Source organism: Aotus nancymaae, unplaced genomic scaffold (genome assembly GCF_030222135.1).
Source record: "Aotus nancymaae isolate 86718 unplaced genomic scaffold, 86718_ANA_hifiasm-v0.15.2.pri h1tg000065l, whole genome shotgun sequence".
Taxonomy (NCBI): Eukaryota; Metazoa; Chordata; class Mammalia; order Primates; family Aotidae; genus Aotus; species Aotus nancymaae.
In genome coordinates, this window is record NW_026988480.1 from 180,869 (window position 1) to 195,739 (window position 14,871).

A 14,871-nucleotide genomic window follows, 5' to 3' on the forward strand; every position below is an offset into this window, starting at 1 on the left:
TGTTCATTATTTCTGCTGTATAACAGATGGTGAATGCAGGCAGATAATAATAGATAATACTGAGCACAATTACCAGATCCGCACAGATGCTTAAAAATATTTTTTTAAAAATAGTTAGAGTAATTGTTTTTCATGACTCAAAAAAAGAATCAGGTTAAATAATAGAGGCCCCAGGGCCAGCGAATTAAAGCACATCACTTGATTTTGTGTTTCAGATAACTGCCTAGAGTAAATGAACCCCTCAGGTCAATTTCTGACGCAAAGTCCCCGCCTCACACCTTCCTGTTTTGCATTCCAGCAAGGGCTCCTGTAGTTAGACCTTCAGTTCACATGTGAACTGTTGCTCTCTAGTGGTGGTGTGAGGCCTTAAGGAAACACCTGCTATTGTGTAGTGGGGAAATAAAGTGCTGGGCTCTCATGTTGTCCTCCCTGTAAACACCTTCCTTTCCCTATTTGGACACCTTTACCAAATTCTATTTCCCATTTGATCATTAGCCAAATACTTATTAGACAAAGAGGTGGGCCAGAAATTGATGGATGTTAGAAATTCACAAGTAAAAGTTATAGACTATTCTATTTCATGTATTTCATAAATTATTAATGGTATATAAATTCAAAAGTAGAAATTAGGTAAAAATCAACTTCATCACCAATATTTGGTATTTCTTTTCTCAATTATAAGTTATTGTTCTTAAGTTATTACACTTCCAAGATCTGAAACATTCTAGGTATTAGATTGATATTGAGTGAATGAATGACTGAAAGAATGAATGCATGTATGGTAGAAGCTATTTTAGGGAAAACAATTTTCAATACTCAGGTATCATTAAGAGCAAAGTTGCCTTCTCTATGTAGTGTTTATGATCAAGAGAAAAAGCTTAGATATATGAGCAGAAATAGGATTTTGAAATTTATTTTCTAAACTTTGGTCTTTGGTCCTTTATGTGAATGTTCAATCATATGGTTTTAATACATTTTTCATATATGTTTCAACTTTGTATGATGTGAGATCACAGAAATTATATCATCTGTTGCTTTTTATTATATGATATCTATTTTTTTCTGATCGCATAGAAGAACCAGGGTGTCTGTTTTCCTTTCAGAAGTCATTGCTGGCATAAAAAGAAAAAAAATCTAATTTAACTAGATATTTAAGGGATTTGCAGAGCAGTGTGTTTGCAGCTGTTGAAGGACTAAGGTTTCGAGAGAGTGTGGAATCAATTGTACTACTCGTTAGTCTAGGGAAAGCTTGTGTGGAGAAACAGCTCCATGAAGTCAGATTTGAGGTCTCTAAGTCCTTGCCTCAGAAATTTTACTATCTCTGGGTAACTTTGGGAGAAGAATATGATTCTTCTTTTGTTCTTATTCTTTGTTTTCAAAGAGGGATAACAATCAAAGCTGACACAAAAGTGTGATAAGAGGAGTTGCGGCCCGCGTCGATCCTGGGCTGGAGGAGTTGGTGGCCGCTGAGGCTGCAGTGTGAAGACGGCGGGCATGGTGGGGCGGGAGAAAGAGCTCTCTATACACTTTGTTCCCGGGAGCTGCCGGCTGGTGGAGGAGGAAGTTAACATCCCCAATAGGAGGGTTCTGGCTACTGGTGCCACTGGGCTTCTTGGCAGAGCTGTACACAAAGAATTTCAGCAGAATAATTGGCATGCTGTTGGCTGTGGTTTTAGAAGAGCAAGACCAAAATTTGAACAGCTTAACCTATTGGATTCTAATGCAGTTCATCACATCATTCATGATTTTCAGCCCCATGTTATAGTACACTGTGCAGCAGAGAAAAGACCAGATGTTGTAGAAAATCAGCCAGATGCTGCCTCTCAACTTAATGTGGATGCTTCTGGGAATTTAGCAAAGGAAGCAGCTGCTGTTGGAGCATTTCTCATCTACATTAGCTCAGATTACGTATTTGCTGGAACAAATCCACCTTACGGAGAGGAAGACATACCAACTCCACTAAATTTGTATGGCAAAATAAAATTAGATGGAGAGAAGGCTGTCCTGGAGAACAATCTAGGAGCTGCTGTTTTGAGGATTCCTATTCTGTATGGGGAAGTTGAAAAGCTTAATGAAAGTGCTGTGACTGTTATGTTTGATAAAGTGCAGTTCAGCAACAAGTCAGCAAACACGGGTCACTGACAGCAGAGGTTCCCCACACACGTCAGAGATGTGGCCACTGTGTGCCGGCAGCTAGCGGAGAAGAGAATGCTGGATCCATCAATTAAGGGAACCTTTCACTGGTCTGGCAATGAACAGATGACTAAGTATGAAATGGCATGTGCAATTGCAGATGCCTTCAACCTCCCCAGCAGTCACTTAAGACCTATTACTGACAGCCCTGTCCTAGGAGCACAACGTCCAAGAAATGCTCAGCTTGACTGCTCCAAATTATAGACCTTGGGCATTGGCCAGTGAACACCATTTCAAATTGGAATCAAATAATCACTTTGGCCCTTCCTCGTCGATAAGAGATGGAGACAAACAGTTTTTCATTAGTTTATTTGTGTTTTTTTTTTAAATGAAAAGCATAGTATGTGGCACTTTTTAAAGAACAAAGGAAATAGTTTTGCATGAGTACTTTAATTGTGACTCTTAAGATCTTTCGGGAAAATAATGTGCTTGCACTAGTGAAATTATCTAAAGAAACTAAAGGGCAATGATGCCCTGTTTGCAGTAATTTTTCTTTTTATCATTTTGTTTGTTCTGACTAAACTTGTGGTTTGAGTATAGTAAATTATGATCCTTAAATCTGAGAGCCAGGATGAAGCAGATCTGCTGTATACTTTTCATATGAAATGCATTGTTCATTCTCATAACCTCCATATTTTCAGGAGTTTTGAAGCTGTTGACCTTTTCATGTTGATTATTTTAAATTGTGTGAAATAGTATAAAAATCATTGGTGTTCATTATTTGCTTTGCTTGAACTCAGATCAAAATGTTTGAAGAAAGGAACTTTATTTTTGCAAGTTACGTACAGTTTTTATGCTTGAGATATTTCAACATGTTATGTATATTGGAACTTCTATGGCTTGATGCCTCCTGCTTTTATAGTAGTTTATAGGGAGCATTTGAAAGAGTGTGTGTACATGTATTTTTTTTGTAGGCAAACATTGAATGCAAATGTGTATCTTTTTAATATAAATATATACCTGTCCTCTTCATTCCATGTTGCTAAGTGATATTTCATATGTGTGGTTATACTCATAATAAGAGGCCTTGTAAGTCCTTTGACCATTTATGAATAATCAATATGTCCTGCTGGCATGTAAAAAAAAGTGTGATAAGAGGTTCTAATGATAAAATGCATGTAGAATACACACAGAAATCACTTTGTGTTTGACTTACCACTACCATAGGCAATGCTCAATCAGAAAAACTACCTTAATTTTCACCTTTGTCTTGTCAATTTGTTCCCTTTCTGTTCAATCAGATGTAGTTCTGGAGACTTCTAAGCCTTGTCATCATACACTTTTTCTCTATGTTGAAGCTTAGCCTGTATTGTAAATATAAAATCCTTTGAGGCAGTTGCAGCTTTTACTGATATCTTTATTCTCCAGTACCTAGCACATTAGCTGACAAGCAATAAGTGCTTGATTTATGAATTTTTTATGTATAGGCATTTAATATTAACTTTCAAAAGAATTGGATAATGAACATACAAATTCGGGGCATGTATTCATTAAAGGCATGTAAGCAAACACATTTTAAACATCTATAAGAAAAGGCTCCAGTCCAGGTGCAGTGGCTGACGCCTGTAATCCCAGCACTTTGGGAGGCCGCGGCAGGCAGATCGTGACCTTAGGATATCAAGACTATCCTGGCCAACATGGCGAAACCCCATCTCTACTAAAAAAAAATTTTCAAAAATTAGCCAGGCATGATGGTACATGCCTATAGTCCCAGCTACTCATGAGGCTGAGGCAGGAGAATCACTTGAACCTGGGAGGTGAAGGTTGCAGTGAGCTGAGATCGTGCCACTGCAGTCCAGCCTGGAGACAGAGCAAGACTCTGTCCCCTCCCCCCAAAAAAAGGGATCCAGAATTATTTCAAAAAATTATGTGAGATTTTATAGTTTTGAATCTCAAGAATATATTTTTGCACCTCATTTATTTTTAATATGCAGACTTTTCATTTAAATCTTCAGTTAATTACTTAAAATATGCATTTTAAGGGTCCTCCATGCCTTTTCATAGCTTGATAACTTATTTCATTTTAGTGATGAAGAATATTCCGAGATGCACGCGCTCGGGCCCTTCTAGCAGGCGCGAGCAGTCGCTGGGCGCGCGAAAGCGAAAGAAGGAAGAGGAAGGGAGGGCGAGGGCGGGGTGTTGGGGAGGGGCGGGAGGAGGAAGAGGAGGAGGTTGGAGCGCGCTCGCGCTTGGCCTCGCGCCCGCGCGGAGGGAGGGGGAGAGGGGCGCGCGCGCGCACGCTCGCGTTCTCGCTCGCTCCATCCATCCATCCTCCGGTCGCGGCACGCGCGCGCGCTCCGGGCTCGCGCCGCACCCCCCGCCCGGGAGAGGCGGGCTGGAGTGGGGGGCGGGGGGACGGGCGCGCGGACGGCGGGCGGGGTGAGGTGAGGAGGAGGAGGCGGCGACGGGACAAGAAGGGAGGGGAAGGGGCCATGGCCGCCCGGTGAGGCGGCGAGGCGGGGGGGGCGGCCCGACCCCCTGGCCCCGGGCCCTGGGCCCCGGGGAGAGGCGAGGACGGACCGACGGACATGGGGCTCCGGAGCAGCCGCCGCCGCCACCGGAGGACGCGGCCCTGAGAGGCCGCCGGGCCCCGGCGCGGCCCCCAAATTAGCTGGGCATGGTGGCGTGCGCCTGTAGTCCCAGCTATTCGGGAGTCTGAGGCAGGAAAATTGCTTGAACCCAGGAGGCGGAGGTTGCGGTGAGCCGAGATCGCACCATTGCACTTCAGCCTGGGTAAGGAGTGAAACTCCGTCTCAAAAAAAAAAAAAAAAAAGACATACCCATAACTGGGTAATTTATAAAGGAAAGAGGTTTAATTGATTCATAGTTCAGCATGGCTGCAGAAGCCTCAGGAAACTTACAGTCATGGCAGAGAGAGTGCCAAACACATCCTTCTAGGAGTGTATACCTCTTGGTGGCAGGAGAGAGAAGAATGAAAACTGAGTGAAGGGGGAAGCCCCTTATAAAACCATCAGGACTCATGAGAACTTACTCACTATCACAAGAACAGGATGGAGGTAACTGCCCTCATGATTCAATCACCTCCCACTGGTTCCTTTCCCACAACACATGGGGATTATGGGAACTACAAGATGAGATTTCGGTGGGGACAGAGTGAAACCATTATCAGTGTCAAAAATGAATCAAGTTTGCAGATGGAATTAAACTCATCTTAACTAGGTAAAATAATACTGGATTATTTGGGGAAGACCAATGTAATCACAAGGATCTTTAGAGTGGAAGAGGGAGTCAGAAGAGGAGTCAGAGTCAGAGGAAAATGTGACTATGTAAAATGTCTGAGTGATGTGATTCCAGAACTCCACTAACTTTAAAGATGGAGGAAGGGGGCCACAAATGGAGGAATGTAGATGTTCTCAAGACTAACCTGGGGAGGACAAAGAAATAAATTCTGCCCAGTAGACTCCAGCAGGAATGTAGCCCTGCCCTTGACTTTAGCGCAATGAGACTCATTCTGGATTGCTGGACTTCAAAACTGTAAGATAATAGATTTGTGCTGTTTAACCACTGAATTTATGGTCATTTGTTATGGCATCTGTAGAAGCTAATACACCATATATGTTTTAAACTCTCATAAAGGAAGAAAACCATGCAGTGTTTCTCCTCTAAGCAAAGTTTAGTAGTTTCACAAACTTGTTTTTTTTTTCCTAAAAGGTAGATTATGCATACTTTTTTTCTTCTTACATTCTTGTCATATTTTTAGTTTTTTTTCTGGAATTAAATGCAATTGGTTATTTTTTTAAAAAACAACTATTTCCCTAGGGATAGAAAACAATTGGTTTTGTTTCATTGAATAAGTAATTGCCTTATTTGTACCTTGAATTACTCAGACATGCTTGACTGAGCTGAAATATAAACCATGTTTTTAATAAATACTATTTCACAATGAAAAAAAAAAAAGAATATTCCATTGTCTGAATGTACCACAGTTTATTTATCCATTCACCTACTAAAGGACATCTTGGTTTCTTCCAAGTTTTGTCAATTATGAATAAAGCTGACATAAACATTCATGAGCAGGCTTTTGTGTTATTTGGATAAAGACCAAGAAGTGGAATTACTGGATTATATGGTAAGAATGTGTTTAGTTTTGTAAGAAACTGTTAACGTATTTTCCAAGTGGCCGTGCCATTCTGCATTTCAATCAGCAAAGTATGAAAGTCCTAATACTCCACATCTTTATCAGCATTTGGGGTTGTGTGCTGTTCATATTTTGAATTTTGACATTTCTAGTTGGTGTGTAATGATATGTTTTAAAAGAAAATTTAAAATTTCAATAGATTTTGGAGTATAAATGGTTTTTGGTCACTGGATTAATTATACGGTGGCAAATTCTGAGATTTTAGTACACTCATCAATCACCGAAGTAGTGTACGTTGCACCCAATGCGTAGTTTTTCATTCCACACCCCTCTCCTATTCTTCCCCTTCTGAGTCTCCAAAGTCCTGTATAACACCCTGTATGCCTTTGTGTACTCATAGCTTAGTTCCCATTTATAAGTGAGAATATATGGTAGTTGGTTTTTCTGTAATAGCATGTTTTAATGTAAAATTTCCTAATGACATTATATTGATCATATGTTCATAAGGTTATTTTCCATTTGTACATCTTCTTAATAAGGTATCTGTTCAGATCTTGGGCCCATTTTTTAATCAGGTAATTCATTTTCTTATTGTTGAGTTTTAAGAGTTTTTATCTATTTTGGCTCATAGTCCTTTATCTGATATGTCTTTTGTTAAGTATATTCTTTTCATCTGTGGCTTATGTTTTCATTGTTTTTGTTTTTTGTTTATTTTACTTTAAGTTTGAGGATACAAGTGCAGAATGTGTAGGTTTGTTCCATAGGTATAAGTGTGCCATGGTGGACTGCTATACCTATCAACCTGTCATCTAGGTTTTAAGCCCATGTGCATTAGCCATTCGTCCTAATGGTCTCCCTTCCTGTGCCTCCCATCCCCCAACTCACCCTGGTATGTGTTGTTTCCTTCCTTGTGTCCATGTGTTCTCATTGCTCAACTCCCGCTTATGAGTGAGAACATGCAGTGTTTGGTTTTCTGTTCCTGTGTTAGTTTGCTGAGGATGATGGCTTCTAGCTTCATTTATGTCCCTGAAAAAGACATGATCTCATTCCTTTTTATAGCTACATAGTATTCCATGGTATATATGTACCATATTTTCTTTATCCAGCCTATCATTGATGGGCATTTGAGTTTTTTGCATATCTTCACTATTGTGAATAGTGCTGGAATAAACATACATGTGCATGTGTCTTTATATTAGAATGATTTATATTCCTTTGGGTATATACCCAGTAATGGGATTGCTAGGTCAAATGGTATTTCTGGTTTTAGATCCTTGAGGAGTCACCACACTGTCTTCCACAATGGTTGAACTAATTTACATTCCCACCAAGAGTGTAAAAGCATTCCTCTGTCTCCACAGCCTCACTAGCATCTATAGTTTCTTGACTTTTTAATAATTATCATTTTGACTGGCATGAGATGGTATCTCATTGTGGTTTTGATTTGTGTTTTTCTTATGATCAGTGATGTTGAGCTTTTTTCATATTTTTTTGACCCCATAATGTCTTCTTTTGAGAAGTTTCTGTTCATATTCTTTACCCACATTTTGAATGGGATTGTTTGTTTTATTCTTGTAAATTTATTTAAGTTCCTTTTAGATTCTGGATGTTAGACCTTTGTCAGAAGAGTAGATTGCAAATATTGTCTCCCATTCTGTAGGTTGGCTGCTCACTCTGATGATTGTTTATTTTGCTGTGCAGAAGCTCTTTAGTTTTTTGAGATCCCATTGGTCAATTTTGGCTTTTGTTGCAATAGCTTTCGGCATTTTTGTCATGAAGTCTTCACCCATGCCTATGCTCTGAATGGTATCTATTAGGTTTTCTTCTAGGGTTTTTATGGTTTTGGGTTGTTTTATGAGTTCATAATCATCCTGATACCAAAACCTGGCAGAGACACAACAACAACAGCAAAAAACTTCAGGTCAATATCACTAATGAACATTGATGCGAAAATTCTCAATAACATACTGGCAAACCAAACCCAGCAGAACATTAAAAAACATACATCACAATCACATCGGCCTCGTTCCTGGGATGCAAATCTAGTCCAACATATACAAATCAATAAGTGCAATCCATCACATAAACAGAACAAATGACAAAAACCATATGATTATCTCAATAGATGCAGAAAAGGCCTTTGATAAAATTCAATATCCCTTTATGTTAAAAACTCTCAATAAACTAGGTATTGATTGAATGTGTCTCAAAATAATAAGAGCTATTTATGACAAAGCCACAGTCAAGGAGAGAGATCCAAGATGGCTGATCACTAGCAGCTCGGGCTCGTAATTCCCACTGAAAGTGCAGAGAACGAGAGGACACCACACTTTCAGACGAATATTTGTTGCTCACAGACTCGGAGATTCCCAGGAGAGGAGCCCCACGGGTCGCCAGGGCGACTCATGTGGCCGGCGTGGCGGTTTTGCTGGCACCTCAGCGTGCCAGTTCTTGGTGCAGAGTCCGGAGATTCCCAGGCAGAAAAGCACCATCAATCTTAACACCGCTATTTTGGCCGGCGCAGTGGATTGCTCAGATTTTGGTGCTGGGAATCAACAAGTTGGACGTCAGCTCAGAGACCTAGTTAGAAAGTCGGTAATTACAAAGACAACAGATGGATAAATATATAACGAAGGGAAGAAACCAGTGTAAAAAGGCAGAGAATACTCAAAATCAGAATGCCTCTCCCTCTACAGGGGATCACAATTCCTCATCAGTAACGGAACAAGGCTTAATAGATTATGAGTGTGTTCCAATAACAGAAGCAGGTTTCAAAATGGGGGTGATAAGAAACTTCTGTGAATTAAAAGAACTTGTTCTAACCCAATGTAAAGAAACTAAGAACCTTGAAAAAAGGTTTGACGAAATGTTAACAAGAACGGACAATTTAGAGAAGAATATAAGTGAATTGATGGAGCCAAAAAACACAACACGAGAACTTCACGAAGCATGCACAAGTTTAAACAGTCGAATTGATCAAGCAGAAGAAAGGATATCAGAAGTCGAGGACCAGCTCAGTGAAATGAAACGAGAAGACAAGAATGGAGAAAAAAGGATGAAAAGGAATGAGCAAAGTCTCCAGGAAATATGGGACTATGTGAAAAGACCTAATTTACATTTGATAGGTGTACCTGAATGTGACGAAGAGAATGAATCCAAGTTGAAAAATACTCTTCAGGATATCATTCAGGAAAACTTTCCCAACCTGGCAAGGCAGGGTAATATTCAATTCCAGGTAATACAGAGAACACCACAAAGATATTCTTCAAGAAGACCAACCCCAAGGCACATAATCGCCAGATTTATTAGGGTTGAAATGAAGGAGAAAATACTAAGGGCAGCCAGAGAGAAAGGTCAGGTTACCCATAAAGGGAAACCTATCAGACTTACAGCAGATCTCTCAGCAGAAACCCTACAAGCCAGAAAAGAGTGGGGACCAATATTTAACATCCTTAAAGAAAAGAACTTTCAACCCAGAATTTCCTATCCAGCCAAACTAAGCTTTATAATCAAAGGAAAAATTAAATCTTTTGCGAACAAACAAGTACTTAGAGACTTCACCACCACCAGGCCTGCTTTACAAGAGTTTCTGAAAGAAGCACTATACATATAAAGGAACAACCAATATCAGCCTTTCCAAAAATATATCAATAAGCAAAGAGCATTAACCCAATGAAAAATTTACACTAACTAATGGGCAAAACAGCCAGCTAGCATCAAATGCCAGTATTAAACCTATATATATATTCTAATTGGATAAAAAGCCAAAACCCATCGGTATGCTGCATCCAGACCCATCTCATATGCAATGATACACAAAGACTCAAAGAGAAGGAGGAAGATTTATCAACCAGAGAGTAAAAATAAACAAATAAACAAAAAGCAGGAGATGCAATTCTTGCCTCTGATAAAGTAGACTTTAAAGCAACAAAGAGCAAAAGAGGCAAAGAAGGACTTTACATAATGGCAAAAGGATCAATGTAACAAGAAGAGCTAACGATTTTATAGATCAACGAGACAGAAAATTAACAAGGACATCCAGGACTTGAACTCAGACTCGGAACAAGTAAACTTAATAAACATTTACAGAACTCTCCACTTCAAATACACAAAACATACATTACCACCTCACACCTATTCCAAAAGTGACTACATAATTGGAAGTAAATCACTCCTCAGTAATCGCATAGCATTTCATAGGTTTAAATGAAATATTGGTTGGCTGCTTGTTTGTTATTTTCTTCCCTTATTCCTTCCTGTCTACATCAAGTATAATTATTGGTATAAAAGAGGTTTTCAATACCCATTAGTAAACTGCATTCTAGCCTGGGCAAGAAAGCAATACTCCCATTCTCTCTCTTTCTCTTCCTTTTTCTTCCTCTTCTTCATTTAAAAAAAAAAAAAAAGGCCGGGCGCGGTGGCTCAAGCCTGTAATCCCAGCACTTTGGGAGGCCGAGGTGGGTGGATCACGAGGTCAAGAGATCGAGACCATCCTGGTCAACATGGTGAAACCCTGTCTCTACTAATACAAAAAATTAGCTGGGCATGGTGGCGCGTGCCTGTAATCCCAGCTACTCAGGAGGCTGAGGCAGGAGAATTGCCTGAACCCAGGAAGCGGAGGTTGCGGTGAGCCGAGATCGCGCCATTGCACTCCAGCCTGGGTAACAAGAGGAAAACTCCGTCTCAAAAAAAAAAAAAAAAAAAAAAAAAAAGCCACAGTCAATATCATACTGAATGGGGAAAAGCTGGAATCATCTCCTTTAAAAACCGGTGTAAGACAAGGATGCTCTCTCTAACCTCTCCTATTCAACTTAGTATTGGAAGTTTTGGCCAGGACAATCAGGCAAGAAAAGGAATAAAGGGTATTCAAATATGAAGAGAAGAAATCAAATTTTCTCTATTTGCAGACAACATGATTTTGTATTTAGATAACCCCATTGTCTCAGGCCCAAAACTCCTTAATCTGATAAGCAACTTTAGCAAAGTCTCAGGATACAAAATCAATGTGCAAAAATCACAAGCATTCTTACAGGTTGTACCACCATGCCCAGCTACTTTTGTATTTTTAGTAGAGACAGGGTTTCACCATGTTGGCCAGGCTAGTCTCGAACTCCTGACCTCTTGATCCACCCGCCTCAGCCTCCCAAAGTGCTGGGATTACAGGCATGAGTCACCATGCCAGGCCAAATTTATTTCTAATGTAATCTTTCTATCTGCTTGCTTTAGGCTTAGGTCATTGTACTTTTTACTTTAATACTATTATTCCTTCAGGTATTTTTCCTTAGGTTATTATTTGAGATTTCTTCTATTTTAAGAGTATAGCTTTACAGGTATAAATATTGCTATAAGAATTGTTTTATTTGCATACCATAATTTTTATATGTTATCTTTATCTTTCATTTGTCAAAAAGCATTTTCTAATTTCCCTTGCGATTTTGATCCATTGATAAACCTAGTTGTAAGTTGTTTAAGTACCACACACTTGTAAATGTCAAAAATTCTATGTTTTTGATATCTAATTTTATTCCATTGTAGTAGGAAGACATAATTTTTGTATGATTTTAATTTTTTAAAATTTGTTGAGGCTAGCCCAGGTCTCTTATATTGGCTGTTCATTTGATATCATTTTACAGACTTTTACTTTCAACCTATTTTTATCTGAATCTGAAGTTTCTTATGTAAATGGCATATAGTTGAATTGTGTTCATTTAATCTAGTTTGAGAATCTGAGCCTTTTGATTGGTTAATCCATTTCCGTTTAATAGAACTATTAACATGGCTGGTTTTATGTCTGCCATTTTAAGGTTTTCTGTTTGTCTCATGCCACTTTTATTTCCGTTTTCTATTTTTTTAGAAACAGGTTCTGATTCTGTTGCTTGGACTGGAGTATAAAGGTGTAATCCTGGCTCAATGCAATCCTTCTGCTTCAGTCTTCTTAGTAGCTGAGACTACAGGCACATGCCACTGTGTCTGGCTAGCTTTTAAAAGCATTTTGTAGAGACAGGGCCTTGATCTGTTGCCCAGGCTAGTCTCAAACTCCTGACCTCAAGTGACTCCTATGCCCAACTTATCAAAGTGCTTGGATTACAAGTATGAGCCACTATGCCTGGTCAATGTCTTCTGTTTTCTATTTACTTAATTATTTTTTTGGCATTAATATAATACCTCCCAGTTTAACATTTTAATTTCTTTAAAGATTTTTTTTAGTATCATTTTCAGGTTTCTTTTTAGTGTTTATTATAGGGCTTATAATGTACAATTAACTTATAAGAATCCATTTGAGGGCTGCTAGGAGGAACCTCTTGCTTCCCTGTCACCAGGTCCCCGAGGAGGAAGGGGAGGGACGAGGCGCGGCTTTTCCTGTGCCGCCTGCCCGGTTCGACCCGCGCGGCCTGCGGCTTCTCGGGAACTCGAGGGCCGCGGCCGGGCCTGGCTCTGCCCGCAGCATGGTGGGAGCTGGACTGGAGTGGACTGGAGCAGTTTGGGACTACAAGCCCGAGTAACAGCCTGCGGGAAGGGGAGGCGGGAGCGCCTCGGACCGTCGGAAGGGCCCTGCGTTGGGACCAGGATCCCGGACGCCCTGCGACTGGCGGAAAGCGAGACCCCGGCGCCGAGTGAGGAAGACGCTGCGAAAATTTGGTTCTCCCAGATGTAAAGGAAAAAACATTTAAGGCCAAGCTGATCAGTCCTGGACATTTAAAGGACTTTTTCCCCTTTACTTTTCAAATTTAAGCAAAGAGGCTTTTAAAAAAACCATGCAACCCCAAAACCTAAAATGCAATTAAAAAAAAAAAAACCATGGCAGATGTGGACCAAGATACTTTGCTGGAATGGCTACAGATGGGACAGGGAGATGAAAGGGACATGCAACTAATAGCCCTTGAACAGCTATGCATGCTGCTTTTGATGTCTGGCAACGTGGATCGTTGTTTTGAAACATGTCCTCCTCGAACTTTCTTACCAGCCCTCTGTAAAATTTTTCTTGATGAAAGTGCTCCAGACGATGTATTAGAAGTGACACCCCATGCCATAACAACTACCCGGATGCATCTGCGGAATGTACCCGAAGGATTGTTGGGGTAGTTGGAGCTATAAAAGCACTTTGTAATCGGTTAGTTGTAATTGAACTAAACAACAGGACTAGCAGAGACTTAGTTGAACAATGTGTAAAGGTATTAGAACTGATATGTACTCGTGAGTCAGGAGCAGTCTTTGAGGCTGGCGGTTTGAATTGTGTGCTTACCTTCATTCGTGACAGTGGACATCTAGTTCATAAAGACACCTTGCACTGTGCCATGGCTGTGGTATCAAGACTCTGTGGCAAAATGGAGCCTCCAGATTCTTCTTTAGAAATTTGTGTAGAATCTCTGTCTAGTTTATTAAAACATGAAGATCATCAGGTATCAGATGGAGCTCTGCGAGGCTTTGCATCACTGGCTGACCGATTTACCCGTCGTGGTGTTGACACAGCTCCATTAGCCAAGCATGGATTAACCGAAGAACTGTTATCTCGAATGGCTGCTGCCGGAGGTACTGTATCAGGACCATCATCAGCACGCAAACCAGGTCACAGCACCACAGGAGCTCCTTCCACAACTGCAGATTCCAAATTGAGTAATCAGGTGCCAACAATTGTAAGTCTGCTCTCAACACTTTGCAGAGGCTCTCCGGTAGTAACACATGATCTCCTGAGGTCAGAGCTTCCACATTCAATCAAAAGTGCATTGCAGGGTGATGAAAGATGTGTGCTTGATACTATGCATTTGGTTGACCTTCTCTTGGTGCTGCTATTTGAAGGACGAAAATCTTTGCCAAAGTCTAATGCTGGATCTACAGGCAGAATCCCAGGACTCCGGAGATTAGATAGTTCTGGGGAGCGCTCACATCGGCAGCTTATAGATTATATTCGAAGTAAAGATACTGATGAACTTATAGATGCAATTGACACAGGGGGTCAGAAAATGTTTTTTTAAATATAAAAAGAAAGTTGTGAGATAAGCATATATTCAGTTTCTAGTTTTTGGACAGTGCTCTTAGAAATTGTGCCAGAAAACAAAGTGGCACTCCTTCAATATTCTCCACTCTCCCTGTGTATAATTATATAATTATCAGCTTGGTTCATGGTGAAACCTGAATAAATGCTTGTTGACTGAGTAAAACTTAAAAAAAAAAAAAGAATCCATTTGAGATGTATACTACCTTAATTTGAGATGGATCTAGAAACATCACTCTTAAGCGATTCTAATCCTTTTGCCTTTTTTGATGCTATATATGCATATTATGTCTTTCTATGTTACCGACCAAACAGTAAATTATGTTATTACTTTCTATAATTTTGTCTTTTAGAAAAGAGAACAAGTATAGATTTACAGACTTTCCTATATTAACCTTCTTATTTACTATTCTGGGTTTTCCTCGTTTCTTCTTCAAGTTATTATCTTTTTTTTTTTTTTTTTGAGACGGGGTTTCCCTCTTGTTACCCAGGCTGGAGTGCAATGGCGCGATCTCAGCTCACCGCAACCTCCGCCTCCCGGGTTCAGGCAATTCTCCTGCCTCAGCCTCCTGAGTAGCTGGGATTA

General features: G+C 40.1%; 1 pseudogene; it reads left to right on the top strand.

The window, feature by feature from the left end:
* The first annotated feature begins 1,421 nt into the window (after positions 1–1,421).
* On the top strand, positions 1,422–2,514 carry LOC105707898 (methionine adenosyltransferase 2 subunit beta-like; annotated as a pseudogene).
* The last annotated feature ends 12,357 nt before the right edge of the window (positions 2,515–14,871 follow it).